General features: G+C 41.4%; 1 protein-coding gene across 2 annotated transcripts in view; it reads left to right on the top strand.

The window, feature by feature from the left end:
- Positions 1-20,347, top strand: part of LOC139755990 (uncharacterized) — an 85,584-nt gene extending 65,237 nt beyond the window's left edge. For both annotated transcript variants that reach the window (XR_011714234.1, XM_071674905.1), the window contains one exon: positions 20,211-20,347. The gene's annotated coding sequence lies outside the window, so the exon portion shown is untranslated. The remainder of the gene's footprint in view (positions 1-20,210) is intronic.
- Positions 20,348-20,567: the final 220 nt, after the last annotated feature.

The raw sequence follows: 20,567 nt of genomic DNA, 5'->3' as shown, positions 1-20,567 counted from the left end.
GGGAGACAGCGACAAAGCAAAATAAATAGATAAATGAATATATATATATGTATATATATATATCCATTGGATTGAACCAGGGCATGTGAAGCATCTGAGGTAAACCATGGAAAGTTTTGTGGGGCCTGGATATGGAAAGGGAGCTGTTGTTTCAGTGTATTATACATGACAGCTAGAGACTTGGTGTGAACAAATGTGGCTTTTGTTTTCTTTTCCTAGTGCTACCTCGCGCACATGCTGGGGAAGGGGGTTGCCCTTTCACGTGTGGCGGGGTGGCAACGGGAATGAATAAAGGCAGTAAGTATGAATTATGTACGTGTATATATGTATGTGTATGTATATATATGTATATGTTGAAATGTATAGGTATGTATATGTGTGTGTGAGCGTGTATATACATGTGAATGTGGGTGGGTTAGGCCATTCCTTTGTCTGTTTCCTTGCGCTACCTCGCTAACGCGGGAGACACCGACAAAGTATAATAAAAAGAGTATATATTTATTTATTATACATATACATATTATACATATTAGAAATTATACTTGTGTTTGATTTTGCCGCTACCCAGGTTCATAAACTGTTACATTTCATGCACTGGGAGGACCTGTCATTCAAGTAAGTAAACATGACTATCATTGCATTTATCAACATATTCATCTGTTTCATTGATTATTTTACTTCTAATTACCCCAGGTCCCCTTTCTGAAAGTGTTCTGGTGTTACTTTAGGGCCGCTGTTACAGAGGCTTGTATAATCCAAGGTTGCACTACAGTGCATAGCAGAGATATGTGTACTTCTTTGAAACAAGAGGCTCTTTCATAAGACTCTTGTTTTGATGACTCACAGTGATAGCCTTGACAAAGGTGACTTTTCACTTGCAGGATGATCTCATGCATGCAGAATCCAGTAACACACATTTCTCTCTGTCTCCCTCTTTATCTTGCACACACACTTATATATTTTCATTAATTACACTTAGTCACTGTCTCCCGTGTCAGCGAGGTAGCACAAGGAAACAGATGAAAGAATGGCCCAAACCACCCACATACACATGTATATACATAAACGCCCACACATGCACATATACATACCTATACATTTCAACGTATACATACATATACATGCACAGACATATTCATATATACAGATGTACATATTCATACTTGCTGCCTTCATCCATTTCTGTTGCCACCCCATCACACATGAAATGCCCCCCCCCCCCATGCATGCATGCAAGGTAGCACTAGGAAAAGACAACAAAGGCCACATTCGTCCACACTCAGTCTCTAGCTGTCATGTGTTTAATGCACCGAAACCACAGCTCCCTTTCCACATCCAGGCCCTACAAAACTTTTCATGGTTTACCCTAGATGCTTCACATGCCCTGATTCAATCCATTGACGGCAAGTCGACCCCGGTATACCACATCGTTCCAATTCACTCTATTCATTGCACGCCTTTCACCCTCTTGTATGATCAGGCCCCGATCGCTCAAAATCTTTTTCTTTCCATCCTTCCACCTCCAATTTGGTCTCCCACTTCTCGTTCCCTCCACCTCTGACACATATATCCTCTTTGTCAGTCTTTCCTCACTCATTCTCCGCATGTGACCAAACCTTTTCAATAAACCCTCTTGTGCTCTCTCACCCACACTCATTTTATTGCCACACATCTCTCTCACCCTTTCATTACTTACTCGATCAAATCACCTCACACCACATATTGTCCTCAAACATCTCATTTCCAGCACATTCCTCTACACAACCCTATCTATAGCCCATGCCTCACAACCATATAACATTGTTGGAACCGCTATTCCTTCAAACATGCCCATTTTTGCTTTCCGAGATAATGTTCTCGCCTTCCACACATTCTTCAAATTTCCCAGAACTTTGCTCCCTCCCCCACCCTGTGACTCACTTCCATTTCCATGGTTCCATCCGCTGCTAAATCCACTCCCAGATATCTAAAACACTTCGCTTCCTCTAGTTTTTCTCCATTCAAATTTACCTCCCAATTGACTTGTCCATCAACCCTACTTAACCTAATAACCTTGCTCTTATTCACATTTACTCTCAGCTTTCTTCTTTCACACACTTTACTAAACTCAGTCACCAGCTTCTGCAGTTTCTCACCCGAATCAACCACCAGCACTGTATCATCAGCAAACAACAACTGACTCACTTCCCACGCCCTATCATCCAGAACAAACTGCATACTTGCCCCTCTCTCCAAAATTCTTGCATTTACCTTCCTGACAACCCCATCCCTGATCAAAGTAAAAAACCATGGAGACATCACGCACCCCTGCCGCAAACTGACATTCACTGGGAACCAATCACTTTCCTCTCTTCCTACTCGTACACATTCCTTACATCCTCGATAAAAACTTTTCACTGCTTCTCGCAACTTATCTCCCACACCATTTGCTCTTAATACCTTCTACAGAGGATCTCTATCAACTCTATTTATATAGGCTATAGATAGAGGTGTACAAAGGAGGGTGGATTTGTTGGAAATATAAAGTATGAGGACAGTATGTGGCATGAGGTGGTTTGATCGAGTAAGTAATAGAAGAGTAAGAGAGATGTGTGGAAATAAAAAGAGTGTGTTTGAGAGACAGAAGAGGATATGTTGAAATGGTTTGGGCGTGTGGAAAGGATGAGTGAGGAAAGAATGACAAAGAGGATGTATATTTGTCAGAGGTGGAGGGAACAAGGAGGAGCAGGAGACCAAATAGGAGGAGGAAGGATGCAGTGAAAAAGATTTTGAGCGATCAGGGCTTGAACATAGAGGAGGGTGAGGCTTGCAAGGAACAGAGTGAATTGGAACGATGTGGTATGCCGGGGTCGACTTGCTATCGATGGACTGAAATCAGGGCATGTGAAGTGTCTGGGGTAAATCATGGAAAGGTGTGTGGGGCCTGAATGTGGATAGGGAGCTGTGGTTTCGGTGCATTACACATGACAGCAAGAGACTGAGTGTGAATGAATGTGACCTCTTTTTGTCTGTTTTTCTGGTGCTACCACACTGAAGCAGGGGGTAGTGATGCTGTTTCCTGTGGGATGGGATAGCACTGGGAATAGATGAAGGCTAGCACGTATGAATATGTACATATGTATACATGTATATGTCAGTGTAAGTATATGTGCATGTATGTGCATTTATTTGTATATATGTGTACATGAGTGAATGGGCCATTCTTCGTCTGTTTCCTGGTGCTACCTCGCTGATGCAGGAAACGGTGATCAAGTATAATGATTAAAAAAAAATATATATATATATATATATATATATATATATATATATATATATATATATATATATATATATATATATATAAAGGGGAAGAGTGGTTTGGGAATGTCTTGGGAGTAAAGTCAGGGGTTAGTGAGAGGACAAGAGCAAGGGAAGGAGTAGCAGTACTCCTGAAACAGGAGTTGTGGGAGTATGTGATAGAATGTAAGAAAGTAAATTCTCGATTAATATGGGTAAAACAAAGTTGATGGAGAGAGATGGGTGATTATTGGTGCATATGCACCTGGGCATGAGAAGAAAGATCATGAGAGGCAAGTGTTTTGGGAGCAGCTGAATGGCTGTGTTAGTGGTTTTGATGCACGAGACCGGGTTATAGTGATGGGTGATTTGAATGCAAAGGTGAGTAATGTGGCAGTTGATGGAATAATTGGTATACATGGGGTTTTCAGTGTTGTAAATGGAAGTGGTGAAGAGCTTGTAGATTTATGTGCTGAAAAAGGACTGGTGATTGGGAATACCTGGTTCAAAAAGCGAGATATACATAAGTATACGTATGTAAGTAGGAGAGATGGCCAGAGAGCGTTATTGGATTACGTGTTGACAGGCGCGCGAAAGAGAGACTTTTGGATGTAAATGTGCTGAGAGGTGCAACTGGAGGGATGTCTGATCATTATCTTTTGGAGGCTAAGGTGAAGATTTGTATGGGTTTTCAGAAAAGAAGAGTGAATGTTGGGGTGAAGAGGGTGGTGAGAGTAAGTGAGCTTGGGAAGGAGACTTGTGTGAGGAAGTACCAGGAGAGACTGAGTACAGAATGGAAAAAGGTGAGAACAATGGAAGTAAGGGGAGTGGGGGAGGAATGGGATGTATCTAGGGAATCAGTGATGGATTGCGCAAAAGATGCATGTGGCATGAGTGGAGTGGGAGGTGGGTTGATTAGAAAGGGTCGTGAGTGGTGGGATGAAGAAGTAAGATTATTAGTGAAAGAGAAGAGAGAGGCATTTGGACAATTTTTGCAGGGAAAAAATGCAATTGAGTGGGAGATGTATAAAAGAAAGAGACAGGAGGTCAAGAGAAAGGTGCAAGAGGTGAAAAAGAGGGCAAATGAGAGTTGGGGTGAGAGAGTATCATTAGATTTTAGGGAGAATAAAAAGATGTTCTGGAAGGAGGTAAATAGGGTGCATAAGACAAGGGAGCAAATGGGAACTTCAGTGAAGGGCGCAAATGGGGAGGTGATAACAAGTAGTGGTGATGTGAGAAGGAGATGGAGTGAGTATTTTGAAGGTTCGTTGAATGTGTTTGATGATAGAGTGGCAGATATAGGGTGTTTTGGTCGAGGTGGTGTGCAAAGTGAGAGGGTTAGGGAAAATGATTTGGTAAACAGGGAAGAGGTAGTAAAAGCTTTGCGGAAGATGAAAGCCGGCAAGGCAGCAGGTTTGGATGGTATTGCAGTGGAATCTATTAAAAAAGGGGGTGACTGTATTGTTGACTGGTTGGTAAGGTTATTTAATGTATGTATGACTCATGGTGAGGTGCCTGAGGATTGGCGGAATGCGTGCATAGTGCCATTGTACAAAGGCAAAGGGGATAAGAGTGAGTGCTCAAATTACAGAGGTATAAGTTTGTTGTGTATTCCTGGTAAATTATATGGGAGGGTATTGATTGAGAGGGTGAAGGCATGTACAGAGCATCAGATTGGGGAAGAGCAGTGTGGTTTCAGAAGTGGTAGAGGATGTGTGGATCAGGTGTTTGCTTTGAAGAATGTATGTGAGAAATACTTAGAAAAGCAAATGGATTTGTATGTAGCATTTATGGATCTGGAGAAGGCATATGATAGAGTTGATAGAGATGCTCTGTAGAAGGTATTAAGAATATATGGTGTGGGAGACAAGTTGTTAGAAGCAGTGAAAAGTTTTTATCGAGGATGTAAGGCATGTGTACGTGTAGGAAGAGAGGAAAGTGATTGGTTCTCAGTGAATGTAGGTTTGCGGCATGGGTATGTGATGTCTCCATGGTTGTTTAATTTGTTTATGGATGGGGTTGTTAGGGAGGTGAATGCAAAAGTTTTGGAAAGAGGGGCAAGTATGAAGTCTGTTGTGGATGAGAGAGCTTGGGAAGTGAGTCAGTTGTTGTTTGCTGATGATGCAGTGCTGGTGGCTGATTCATGTGAGAAACTGCCGAAGCTGGTGACTGAGTCTGGTAAAGTGTGTGAAAGAAGAAAGTTAATAGTAAATGTGAATAAGAGCAAGGTTATTAGGTACAATAGGGTTGAGGGTCAAGTCAATTGGGAGGTAAGTTTGAATGGAGAAAAACTGGAGGAAGTAAAGTGTTTTAGATATCTGGGAGTGGATCTGGCAGCGGATGGAACCATGGAAGTGGAAGTGAATCATAGGGTGGGGGAGGGGGCAGAAAGCCCTGGTAGCCTTCAAGAATGTGTGGAAGTCGAGAACATTATTTTGGAAAGTAAAAATGGCTATGTTTGAAGGAATAGTGGTTCCAACAATGTTGTATGGTTGCGAGGCGTGGGCTATGGATAGAGTTGTGCGCAGGAGGGTGGATGTGCTGGAAATGAGATGTTTGAGGACAATGTGTGGTGTGAGGTGGTTTGATCGAGTAAGTAATGTAAGGGTAAGAGAGATGTGTGGAAATAAAAAGAGCATGGTTGAGAGAGCAGAAGAGGGTGTTTTGAAATGGTTTGGGCACATGGAGAGAATGAGTGAGGAAAGATTGACCAAGAGGATATATGTGTCGGAGGTGGAGGGAACGAGGAGAAGTGGGAGACTAAATTGGAGGTGGAAAGATGGAGTGAAAAAGATTTTGTGTGATCGGGGCCTGAACATGCAGGAGGGTGAAAGGAGGGCAAGGAATAGAGTTAATTGGATCGATGTGGTATACCGGGGTTGACGTGCTGTCAATGGATGGAATCAGGGCATGTGAAGCGTCTGGGGTAAACCATGGAAAGTTGTGTGGGGCCTGGATGTGGAAAGGGAGCTGTGGTTTCGGGCATTATTGCGTGGCAGCTAGAGACTGAGTGTGAACGAATGGGGCCTTTGTTGTCTTTTCCTAGTGCTACCTCGCACACATGAGGGGGAGGGGGAAGGTATTCCATTGTGTGGCGAGGTGGCGATGGGAGTGAATGGGGGCAGACAGTGTGAATTGTGTGCATGGGTATATATGTATGTGTCTGTGTATGTATATATATGTGTACATTGAGCTGTGTAGGTATGTATATTTGCGTGTGTGGACGTATGTATATACATGTGTATGGGGGTGGGTTGGGCCATTTCTTTCGTCTGTTTCCTTGCGCTACCTCACAAACGCGGGAGACAGCGACAAAGCAAAAAGAAAAAAAAAAAAATATATATATATATATATATATATATATATATATATATATATATATATATATATATATATATTATTTATTTATTTATTTATTTATTTTGCTTTGTCGCTGTCTCCCGCGTTAGTGAGGGAGTGGGCCCAACCCATCCACATTCATATATATACGTACACGCCCACACACGCAAATATACGTACCTATACATCTCAACGTATACATATATATATACACACACACAGACATAGACATATATACACATGTACATAATTCATACTGTCTGCCTTTATTCATTCCCATCGCCACCCCGCCATTTCCCACATTAGTGAGGTAGCTTTAAGAACAGAGGACTGAGTTTGAGGGAATATCCTCACTTGGCCCCCTTCTCTGTTCCTTCTTTTGGAAACTTAAAAAGGAAAGGGGAGGATTTCCAGCCCCCTGCTCCCTTGCCTTTTAGTCGCCTTCTACAGCACACAGGGAATACGTGGGAAGCATTCTTTCTCCCCAATTCCCAGGGATAATGTATATATATATATATATATATATATATATATATATATATATATATATATATATATATATATATATGTGGCAGTAATGTGGCAGTTGAGGGAATAATTGGTATACATGGGGTGTTCAGTGTTGTAAATGGAAATGGTGAAGAGCTTGTAGATTTATGTGCTGAAAAAGGACTGATGATTGGGAATACCTGGTTTAAAAAGCGAGATATACATAAGTATACTTATGTAAGTAGGAGAGATGGCCAGAGAGCGTTATTGGATTACGTGTTAATTGACAGGCGTGCGAAAGAGAGACTTTTGGATGGTAATGTGCTGAGAGGTGCAACTGGAGGGATGTCTGATCATTATCTTGTGGAGGCTAAGGTGAAGATTTGTATGGGTTTTCAGAAGAGAAGAGTGAATGTTGGGGTGAAGAGGGTGGTGAGAGTAAGTGAGCTTGGGAAGGAGACCTGTGTGAGGAAGTACCAGGAGAGACTGAGTACAGAATGGAAAAAGGTGAGAACAATGGAAGTAAGGGGAGTGGGGGAGGAATGGGATGTATTTAGGGAATCAGTGATGGATTGCGCAAAAGATGCTTGTGGCATGAGAAGAGTGGGAGGTGGGTTGATTAGAAAGGGTAGTGAGTGGTGGGATGAAGAAGTAAGAGTATTAGTGAAAGAGAAGAGAGAGGCATTTGGACGATTTTTGCAGGGAAAAAATGCAATTGAGTGGGAGATGTATAAAAGAAAGAGACAGGAGGTCAAGAGAAAGGTGCAAGAGGTGAAAAAAAGGGCAAATGAGAGTTGGGGTGAGAGAGTATCATTAAATTTTAGGGAGAATAAAAAGATGTTCTGGAAGGAGGTAAATAAAGTGCGTAAGACAAGGGAGCAAATGGGAATTTCAGTGAAGGGCGCAAATGGGGAGGTGATAACAAGTAGTGGTGATGTGAGAAGGAGATGGAGTGAGTATTTTGAAGGTTTGTTGAATGTGTTTGATGATAGAGTGGCAGATATAGGGTGTTTTGGTCGAGGTGGTGTGCAAAGTGAGAGGGTTAGGGAAAATGATTTGGTAAACAGAGAAGAGGTAGTGAAAGCTTTGCGGAAGATGAAAGCCGGCAAGGTAGCAGGTTTGGATGGTATTGCAGTGGAATTTATTAAAAAAGGGGGTGACTGTATTGTTGACTGGTTGGTAAGGTTATTTAATGTATGTATGACTCATGGTGAGGTGCCTGAGGATTGGCGGAATGCGTGCATAGTGCCATTGTACAAAGGCAAAGGGGATAAGAGTGAGTGCTCAAATTACAGAGGTATAAGTTTGTTGAGTATTCCTGGTAAATTATATGGGAGGGTATTGATTGAGAGAGTGAAGGCATGTACAGAGCATCAGATTGGGGAAGAGCAGTGTGGTTTCAGAAGTGGTAGAGGATGTGTGGATCAGGTGTTTGCTTTGAAGAATGTATGTGAGAAATACTTAGAAAAGCAAATGGATTTGTATGTAGCATTTATGGATCTGGAGAAGGCATATGATAGAGTTGATAGAGATCCTCTGTGGAAGGTATTAAGAATATATGGTGTGGGAGGAAAGTTGTTAGAAGCAGTGAAAAGTTTTTATCGAGGATGTAAGGCATGTGTACGTGTAGGAAGAGAGGAAAGTGATTGGTTCTCAGTGAATGTAGGTTTGCGGCAGGGGTGTGTGATGTCTCCATGGTTGTTTAATTTGTTTATGGATGGGGTTGTTAGGGAGGTAAATGCAAGAGTTTTGGAAAGAGGGGCAAGTATGAAGTCTGTTGGGGATGAGAGAGCTTGGGAAGTGTCAGTTGTTGTTCGCTGATGATACAGCGCTGGTGGCTGATTCATGTGGGAAACTGCAGAAGCTGGTGACTGAGTTTGGTAAAGTGTGTGGAAGAAGAAAGTTAAGAGTAAATGTGAATAAGAGCAAGGTTATTAGGTACAGTAGGGTTGAGGGTCAAGTCAATTGGGAGGTGAGTTTGAATGGAGAAAAACTGGAGGAAGTGAAGTGTTTTAGATATCTGGGAGTGGATCTGGCAGCGGATGGAACCATGGAAGCGGAAGTGGATCATAGGGTGGGGGAGGGGGCGAAAATTCTGGGGGCCTTGAAGAATGTGTGGAAGTCGAGAACATTATCTCGGAAGGCAAAAATGGGTATGTTTGAAGGAATAGTGGTTCCAACAATGTTGTATGGTTGCGAGGCGTGGGCTATGGATAGAGTTGTGCGCAGGAGGATGGATGTGCTGGAAATGAGATGTTTGAGGACAATGTGTGGTGTGAGGTGGTTTGATCGAGTGAGTAACGTAAGGGTAAGAGAGATGTGTGGAAATAAAAAGAGCGTGGTTGAGAGAGCAGAAGAGGGTGTTTTGAAGTGGTTTGGGCACATGGAGAGAATGAGTGAGGAAAGATTGACCAAGAGGATATATGTGTCGGAGGTGGAGGGAACGAGGAGAAGAGGGAGACCAAATTGGAGGTGGAAAGATGGAGTGAAAATGATTTTGTGTGATCGGGGCCTGAACATGCAGGAGGGTGAAAGGAGGGCAAGGAATAGAGTGAATTGGAGCGATGTGGTATACCGGGGTTGACGTGCTGTCAGTGGATTGAATCAGGGCATGTGAAGCGTCTGGGGTAAACCATGGAAAGCTGTGTAGGTATGTATATTTGCATGTGTGGACGTATGTATATACATGTGTATGGGGGGTGGGTTGGGCCATTTCTTTCGTCTGTTTCCTTGCGCTACCTCGCAAACGCGGGAGACAGCGACAAAGTATAATAAAAAAAATATATATATATATATATATATATATATATATATATATATATATATATATATATATATATATATATACATATATGTTATACATATTCGCCATTTCCCACATTAGCGCGGTGGCGTTAAGAACAGAGGACTGAGCCTTAGAGAGAATATCCTTACTAGGCCCCCTTCTCTGTTCCCTCCTTTGCAAAGTATGCAAAGGGTATTGACATCAGTTTGAGGTATCCATGACACTCTGGTGAACAATTCATTTGAATTCTATGTTATTTTGCTCATGTATGACATATCTGGTGCCCAGAGGGACTCTCAGATTGATTGTGAATAATTTTGCTGGAAGTAGGAATTTTTTACATGATGGCTAGTTTGCTGATATTTCTTCAAGTAGCTTCAGCTGTTATACAGTACAGTGCACATTGAAGTTTACTCTGGAGTGCACTGATAAGTTTCGACCGTGATGAGGAAATTAGCTTAGGATAATAAGATATCTCGGTTCTGTGTAGTGACTGACTTATTTCACATTGGAAAAACCCCTAGAGGCAGCTCTGTGGGGATGTTAACTTCAAGAGCCAAGGCATGTATCTTGGAAAAGCTAGACAAAGAATTTGATGAGAGGAAAGGTCAGCATGAAGCTCGGAGGGAAGAAGATCATCAGGAACATGAAGAGTAGAAATGATAACAGGAGCAGCTGTTGTGACAAGATCACATTTGAAAACAATTCACCAAGGAGTCATGGTTCAGGCCTAAGCTCCAGCTCAACTGAGCGCTCCTGACCCTGCTACTCCTCCTTTGGTTGGCATTAGTAGGGTGACCCTGAAATTATCTTAACTTACAAAAAATTTAAAGAAACTGACAAGATCATTGGTTTTGTCGACTATTTTGCGGACTGGCTCAGGGTTATAAATACAATGAGAGGGCTAAAATGTATTTCCAGGCCATGTTTGAAAGCAAGGCTGCCAAGATCCTTAGCCACCTCGACAAGTCAAACAACTATAACTTCACAGAGGAAGCTTAGCTCAAGGTTTGTGGTGTTATAGTTTAGTAGTCAGGGAGTTATACCTTATCACAAGCTTTCAGAAAAACGAAATACGTAATCAGTTTTGAGTACATCTTTTTGACTTGTATCTCAACAGGTTCAGTAAATCAAAGGCTATCAATACCAGGGAAGGTGAATGCAACATGATCCTATGTTATCAGTTTGAGAAGTCTTGTTCAGATTTGATGGCTTGCTTTATCCTAAAATCAGAACCCTCTGAGGAATGATGGTTGCATTAGGTACATATTTCAAGGCCTGCAGGTATTTCATGAGGAAACAGCCTAATTTCCACAGGCTCAACCTGGAAGAACCATATGCTACAACTACCATCCCAGATGAACCAAACTCAGCAGCAACACAAAGCAAGTTCAGAACCAACCATGGGTCACAGTCAATTCTCATCCTTACTTGAAGACCAAGAAATGGTGCAGGACGTACAAGAGAGACAACCATAGTGCCAATAAGTGCAACTACCGGAAAGTGAAGCTGACCAGCAACACAAGCCAGACAATGGTCAAGGACAATCACCAGACAGTTGCTGACTGTACTGGTGATGAAGATTTGTTCATCCTAAACTGCCACAAAGACTAGTCGAAGGAGAGATGGTAGAAATGAAGCCTCATCAGGTTATAGGGAAGATCATAATAACAAAATAATTCAGTGGTCTCTGCAATGAGTACACCAAAGCCAAAATTTCCTCTGATACCCTGTTTCTGAAAGGGAAATTCTGTTCTGAAGTGTGCAGTCATTCATCTTGGAACTTTGTTGTTATTATTTTTTTATTATTATTATTTTGCTTTGTCACTGTGTCCCGTGTTCGCAAGGTAGCGCAAGGAAACACACGAAAGAATGGCCAAACCCACCCCCATACACATGTATATACATACACATACACACACGCAAATATACATACCTATACATCTCAGCGTATACCTGTATATATATATACACAGACGTATACATATATACACATGTACATAATTCATACTGTCTACCTTTATTCATTCCCATTGCCACCCCACCACACATGAAATAACAACCCCCTCCCCCCTCTTGTGTGCAAGGTAGCGCTAGGAAAAGACAACAAAGGCCACATTCGTTCACAGTCTCTAGCTGTCATGTAATAATGCACTGAAACCACAGCTCCCTTTTCACATCCAGGCCTCACAGAACTTTCCATGGTTTACTCCAGACGCTTCACATGCCCTGGTTCAATCCATTGACAGCACATCGACCCCGGTATACCACATCGTTCCAGCTCACTCTATTCCTTGCACGCCTTTCACCCTCCTGCATGTTCAGGCCCCGATCACTCAAAATCTTTTTCACTCCATCTTTCCACCTCCAATTTGGTCTCCCACTTCTCATTCCCTCCACCTCTGACACACATATCCTCTTGGTCAATCTTTCCTCACTCATTCTCTCCATGTGCCCAAACCATTTCAAAACACCCTCTTCTGCTCTCTCAACCACACTCTTTTTATTACCACACATCTCTCTTACCCTATTATTACTTACTCGATCAAACCACCTCACACCACATATTGTCCTCAAACATCTCATTTCCAGCACATCCACCCTCCTCCCCACAACTGTCTATAGCCCACGCCTCACAACCATATAACATTGTTGGAACCACTATTCCTTCAAACATACCCATTTTTGCTTTCCGAGATAATGTTCTCGGCTTCCACACATTCTCCAACGCTCCCAGAACTTTCGCCCCCTCCAACACCCTATGACTCACTTCCACTTCAATGGTTCCATCCACTGCCAAATCCACTCCCAGATATCTAAAACACTTCACTTCCTCCAGTTTTTCTGCATTCAAACTTACCTCCCAATTGACTTGTCTTCAAACCTACTGTACCTATTAACCTTGCTCTTATTCACATTTACTCTCAGCTTTCTTCTTTCACACACTTTACCAAACTCAGTCACCAGCTTCTGCAGTTTCTCACCCGAATCAACCACCAGTGCTGTATCATCAGCAAGCAACAGCTGAGTCACTTTCCAAGCTCTCTCATCCACAACAGACTGCATACTTGCCCCTCTTTCCAAACCTCTTGCATTCACCTCCCAAACAACCCCATCCATAAACAAATTAACAACCATGGAGACATCACATACCCCTGCCGCAAACCTACATTCACTGAGAGCCAATCTTTTTCCTCTCTTCCTACACGTACACATGCCTTACATCCTCGATAAAAACTTTTCACTGCTTCTAACAACTTGCCTCCCACACCATATATTCTTAATACCTTCCACATAGCATCTCTATCAACTCTGTCATATGCCTTCTCCAGATCCATAAACGATACATACAAACCCATTTGCTTTTCTAAGTATTTCTCACATACATTCTTCAAAGCAAACACCTGATCCACACATCCTCTACCACTTCTGAAACCACACTTCTCTTCCCCAATCTGATGCTCTGTTGCTCTGTACATGCCTTCACCCTCTCAATCAATACCCTCCCATATAATTTCCCAGGAATACTCAACAAACTTATAACTCTGTAATTTGAGCACTCACTCTTATCCCCTTTGCCTTTGTACAATGGCACTATGCAAGCATTCCGCCAATCCTCAGGCACCTCACCATGAGTAATACATACATTAGATAACCTTACCAACCAGTTAACAATACAGTCACCCCCTTTTTTAATTCCACTGCAATACCATCCAAACCTGCTGCCTTGCCGGCTTTCATCTTCTGCAAAGCTTTTACTACCTCTTCTCTGTTTACCAAATCATTTTCCCTAACCATCTCACTTTGCACACCACCTTGACCAAAACACCCTACATCTACCACACTGTCATCAAACTCATTCAACAAATCTTCAAAATACTCACTCCATCTCCTTCTCACATCACCATTACTTGTTATCACCTCCTCATTAGCCCCCTTCTCTGAAGTTCCCATTTGTTCCCTTTTCTTACGTACTTTATTTACCTCCTTCCAAAACATCTTTTTATTCTCCCTAAAATTTAATGATACTCTCTCACCCCAACTCTCATTTGCCCTCTTTTTCACCTCTTGCACCTTTCTCTTGACCTCCTGCTTATATCTTTTGTACATCTCCCAGTCATTTGCATTATTTCCTTACTAAAATCGTCCAAATGCCTCTCTCTTCTCTTTCACTAATAATCTTACTTCTTTAACCCACCACTCTCTACCCTTTCTAATCTGCCCACCTCCCAAGCTTCTCATGCCACAAGCATCTTTTGCACAAGCCGTCACTTTCCTAAATACATGCCATTCCTACCCCGCTCCCCTTACGTCCTTTGTTCTCACCTTTTTCCATTCTGTTCTCATTCTCTCCTGGTACTTCGTCACACAAGTCTCCTTCCTAAACTCACTTCCTCTCACCACTCTTTTCACCCCAACATTCTCTCTTCTTTTCTGAAAACCTCTACAAATCTTTACCTTTGCCTCCACAAGATAATGATCAGACATCCCTCCAGTTGCACCTCTCAGCACATTAACATCCAAAAGTCTCTCTTTCGTGCACCCATCAATTAACATGTAATCCTATAACGCTCTCTGGCCATCTCTCCTACTTACATATGTGTACTTATGTATATCTCTCTTTTTAAACCAGGTATTCCCAATCACCAGTCCTTTTTCAGCACATAAATCTACAAGATCTTCACCATTTCCATTTACAACACTGAACACCCCATGTACACCAATTATTCCCTCAACTGCCTCATTACACACCTTTGCATTTAAAATCACCCATCACTATAGCCCGGTCTCGTGCATCAGAACTACTAACACACTCACTCAGCTGCTCCCAAAACACTTGACTCTCATGATCTTTCTTCTCATGCCCAGGTGCATACGCACCAATAATCACCCCTCTCTCTCTCCATCCACTTTCAGTTTTACCCTTATCAATCTAGAGTTTACTTTCTTACACTCTATCACATACTCCCACCACTCCTGTTTCAGGAGTAGTGCTACTCCTTCCCTTGCTCTTGTCCTCTCACTAACACCTGACTTTACTCCCTAGGACATTCCCAAACCACTCTTCCCCTTTACCCTTGAGCTTCGTTTCACTCAGAGCCAAAACATCCAGGTTCCTTTCCTCAAACATACAACGATCTTTCCTTTTTTCTCATCTTGGTTACATCCACACACATTTAGACACCCCAATCTGAGCCTTCGAGGAGGATGAGTACTCCCCTCGTGACTTCTTCTGTTTCCCCTTTTAGAAAGTTAAAATACAAGGAGGGGAGGGTTTCCAGCTGGTTAATATAAGCAGACAGAGCTGTCATTGAAGGAGTTCTGCAAAGTTTTCTTACAGTTTTCACCGAGCTAAAGCAGCCAAACTGAAGGAACTAGACCCTCTTCTGGTAGCAACAGCAAGTGACTCCATGAAGGGAACCAACAAAAGCAAGGGCCAATGAATGGATGACACTGCAGTGAAGATTCATTATACATGAGTCAAGAGCAAGTCTTTCAGAGAGGAGACCACACAGTTCATTACCTAAAGAAGCAGTTATGAGTCTGCTGTCAGGTTATGCTAATATATGGTAAGATCAAGCTCCAGTTGGTGGTGCCAGTAAAACATTGCATCATTGTGCACAAGATGGGACATAATATCTCTTGAGAGGATACATGGAACACTGGAAGACTGTAAACAGTACATAGACATCATTCTTCAGACCTAATGTGGGCCAGGACATCATGAGAATGTGCCATTCAAGTGACATTGTTCAACAGACCTCTGATAAGGGAAGGGTTCACAACCACAACACCAATATTTACATGATATCTCCAAACCTTTTTGAGTGTATAGCGATTAATTTATTGAAACCCATTAAACCACTAGCTACTGAAAGTTCTATGTTCACTGACATTTATGAACTTTGCCCCAAGTTGGCTGGAAGTGGTGCCTCTCAAGTCTACCGACGCAGTTAATGTGGCAGAGGCACTGATCCAAATATTATGTAGGTTAGGAATTCTGAAACGAGCTCAGTGACATCTATTCAGTTCACTTCCGATTTTATAGATTAAGTGCTCAGAGAGACTCTTCCAATCAAGGGATTGAAGATAGCACCCCCATCATCCCAGGAGCAATGGATTCTGAAAAAGATGCTGAAGTGTGCAGCCACCGAACAGCCAAAGGAGTAGTTGAGATACAGAGATCCTCTCTTATTTAGCTGCAGGGAAGCACCCTAGAACAGTTTGAATTTTTCACCCTTTGAGTTATTGTGTGGAAGGGTAGTAAGTTACAAGTTCCATGGAAGGTATGGGTTGGTGAGTAATTGCCGGAGGTCAGAACTGCTTACCAGAATGCCAAGGTCTGGAATCATGTCTTTGAAAACTGTGAGCTAGCAAAGGAAGTGTTACTTAAGGCACAAGAAGTCCAGAAGAAATATTGTAATCGAATGTTCAAGCAATGTAAGATGCTAGCTTGTTGGAAGGGTTCATGCACTGTGGGCATGTTCTTCTCACACCAACCAAATTATCTACATGGGAACCAACTGAAATGGTTCTGTGTTGTCATGCTGAAAAGAATTACAAGTTGCAAGCTGCTATGAGCTCTATGTATTTGAGTGGTTGGGCAGAAGAGCAGTTAGACTGTCTGGAGTTAGCGAGGGGACATTATAGATATGTGGAAACCCTTAAGTCACCTGTGCAGGTACAGTGATAGTAGCTTCTATAGAAGTTGGTCAACCAGTGGTTCCTGACTTAAGCTGAAGCAAAATGGGCCAGGACATACACATGAATGACCAGCTGAGTAAACATCAGATATAGCAATTTCAGGATGAAATTACAAAGTCTTCTCTGACAAGTTTAAGGTTGCATCAGTGGAGCCACATAAGTAGAGCCACATAAGTAGAGCTCATCAACAAAATTCCAGTTAAGTCCAAACCCTACCATATTATTCATAACATACATATAGCTGTAGCTAACACAGTCTCAATTATGGTTGAGACCAGTTTTAGTTAAGTCCAGTACATCATCCTATTGCAGTCCTGCAGCAATAGTGAACAAGATAGATTAAAGTGTACATATCTGTGGCTATATAAGGATATTAAACACCATCACTAAATTTGATGCTGAACTTATGTCTGATTACAAGAAACTACATTGAGTTTTCCAAAACAGTTCTGGCCAAGGGATTTTCCAAAATTTGTCTACTCCTCAACATTGTGAACTTAATGCCTCTAGCACCCCAAGGGACCTGCACCAATTTCGCGTATTGCCATTCAGCTCGACAAAGTCCCCAGTGGTCTTTAACAAGATGATGAAAATTTTGGTTGACAAATGTGAAGTAGATTTGGTTGTGGACAACATTCTAACCCATAGCAGCAGGTATGAACAACACATATTTCTTCTAAAGCAAATCCTACAATGTTTAAAGAATCATTATATAAACATTAAGCCCAGTAAATGCAACTTTGCTCAGGAATAGGCTGAATTCCCTGGATACATGATGGGAAACTGATTTAAACACTGACAGGAGGACAAATTGAAGAAGATCCAGAATGCTCCACATCCTTCCATGAAGAGGCAAGTATGCTACTTATTTTTGGACCTGATGGGATAATACTGGTAATTTAGCAGCAACTTTGCCACCATTACTTAATCGTTTTATGAGCTGCTCCAGAAAATATACCAAACAGGATCACTTGGTCAGAGATATCAGAGCAAACCTCCCAGGAGTTTAGATCATACATATGCTATAAGCTTCTATTGCATCAACCTGATCCAGACAAGGAGTTCATTTTATCCACTGATGCATCTGTATGGGGTATCTGCAATATTGATGCAAAAAACAAATTTTTCTTGTTCTTTGAAACCATAACTTGAAATTAATAAAGAAACTTTTTAGAATGTAAAATACTACTTTTACAGCACAAGAGTGGTGAATAAATTGAGTTAAATTAATGAAGACATGAATGCATAAAGCATTCAGAAATTTAAAAAGTTGTATGACAAAGAATTGTCTTGAGATGGGACCCCATGGGTGTAAAACTCCCTCCCCACCCAATACAAGTAGGATATTGTACACATACACACACACTCCTGCCACAGGGGCCCCATCTATGAAGCTCCCATACAGCCACATCTACTGAGTGGGACTACAGGTTGAGAAGTGTGTTAGTAATGTGTGTATAATGATTTGAGTGCAGGACAATTAAAGAGAAAGTTCTCAAAGTGTCTTCAAAATGGAATCTACATCTCAGGCATGACAGAGAACATGATAGCTATGTCAAATCTCTCTATTTTATGGTTGTGGAGGTAAGTGGTGTCCAGGATACAGACACACACAGGCTAGTGTCACTTGTACATAACTGGAGAGGGAATTTCAGGTGGGTATATGTCTGGTGTGGTAGCATATATCCACTGGGTTAGGAATTTGTTTTAGTGCTTATCAAGTCATGATTGTGTATACATGATATAATTTTTGGGGGAGAGGGGGAATATGTGAATATAGAGTACTGAAGAGTGAAGAAGGGTAATTGTTTTTTTTTTTAATTTCCACCTACGTTTGTAGAATGGTTGTTCTGTAGTTTTGATGAGAAGCTTACAGGGCTCTTGCAAGGAATTAGATGATAAGTGTATAGAGGTGATATTGTATTGGAAATGATTTTGTTGTATTGTGCTGGTTGTTGAGTGTTTATGGTTGTGATGCAGCCTGTGATTATTCTAAGGTTTTTGTTTTGTGTAATTAGCTGTTTTGTTTGTTTTTTCTTGGTGGATGACCAGGCAGATGAGGCAAAGTTTATGTTAGAATGGATGAACTTAATATAGAGGTTAGTAAGGGGATTCTTCTTTCTTCCAAAACCCAAGCCTTTAGTTTGTTTATGGCTTTTGTGTTGATGTTTGAGATTTGTGAAGTAAATGTTATGTGTGTTGAAAGTGATTACATAGTGTAGTTGGAGTTTTATTAAGTAAAAGTGGTTGACTAGTCAGGGTTATAGAATGGTGTAGTTTGGATTAATGTTTGTCCTGGGTTAAGAGCATGATGGTGGCTGTCTTTGATGATGGAAACATTCTCTCATGGGTTAGCTTGCATTTTAATTGCAGGGTGTAATGTATGTTTGTTGTTGTTTGAGTAGTGTCATGTGATGTAATTATGAGGTAATCATGACATTAGTCATTAGAAGATGGGAGATCATATTGGAAGAAATTGTAGATGTTGGGGAAGGAACTTCTCCCTGGGAACCCCATTGTAGAGTCTCATGATTTATGGAGGTGAAGTTGTTATGAATGTGTTAGACATCGTAGCCATGCATGAAGTTGGTTAACCACTTTTTTTCATATTTGTAGAAGGTGGTGTGAAATACATTTTGTGTATGAAGGAGTGTTAAATAATTTTTTTAATATCCCATTAGTACAGAGTACAGTGGTCAGGTAGCCTTCTAGGTCATATTGTGAGGGTTCAAGTGCAGTGTGGTAGTGGGTTGATTTAGTCTGAAGCCATGCTGCGTGGTTAGTAGTGGGACTGTTTAGTTAACTCTGTTGTGGATCAGTTTTTTGATGAGTTTGGATAGTGGTAATCCAAGTGAACGGCTAAGGGTGTTAGGATGGGTACTATGTTGGCATATTTGGAATTTTGTTGTATAGCCAGTTGTTGCTGAATATATGATAGTATTTTAGTTGCTATTGGGCTGAAGTCATATATGTGGAAGTTTTTTATGTGGAGTTCTTTCTGTTCTGAATGTCACTAGAAGTGAAGAATGGGTGAGCATTTGTTTCATGCTGAATTTTCCTTAGTGGTTATAACTCTTGTTTAGGGTTGTGGCTAATTTTTGAGTGGTGGTGTTTCAAAATATGTTTTTTGCTGTAAGATGCATTTTTTTTTTCAGTGGAATAAGGATTATTGTTGGTTTGCATTAGATAGCTTCATGAGTGGGGACTGGTGTGATGGGAAGTTTCTTTTTCCTGCACCAGAGTTGGTTACTGTTGGTTTTGTCATTCATATTATTAAGGAAGGAGTGCCAGTATGCTGTCTACATTTCAGTGAATAGGTTGCGATGGTTTAGTTCAGAGATTGGATTTGTTATGTTGTCTCAGTTTATAGTTGATAGTTTTGTCTGAATATACTTCTTTGCTTTATGAGGCTGCTTATTGTGAGAAGTTTGAGTTATATGTCTCTCTATATTCTCGTAGTATATGTTTTTTGGTAGCTTGTTTGGTGGTATTGATAATGTGTTAGTTGATGAATTATTGTAGGGATGAGCTGTCATTGGCTCTCAAATATGCAAATGCATAAACTGTTCTTAAGGCCATGTACTGTCATTATAATTTGACCCATTCCTTCTTGCAGGAGCTCAGTGATATCAAGCCATCTCTCCTGTCCCAACATAATTGGACAACTGTCACACCAGCCAGTTTCTGCACCATCAATAGCATGTTGCTCCTGAGCTTCACCACTTTGTCGTTATCAATAAAGCTTTGATGTCACCCTTGTTTCCGTACACCTTCTCAGCCTCTCAGGATCATGAAAAAGATTAAATGGCCTGAATACCCACTGTATTTGTTTATAATTACCCTAGGATCGCCTTTTAAGAAATTCACGAAGGTATCCAGGACGACTTTGCAGCCCAAGGCTGCACTACTTTCAGTATCAAAGAAATGAAACTCCTATTTAGTGAGAAATTCTTTGACAAAACAAGTACTCCCA

This window comes from Panulirus ornatus, chromosome 20, assembly GCF_036320965.1.
Source record: "Panulirus ornatus isolate Po-2019 chromosome 20, ASM3632096v1, whole genome shotgun sequence".
NCBI classification, from domain to species: Eukaryota; Metazoa; Arthropoda; class Malacostraca; order Decapoda; family Palinuridae; genus Panulirus; species Panulirus ornatus.
This window is presented reverse-complemented; position numbering and strand designations above follow the sequence as displayed.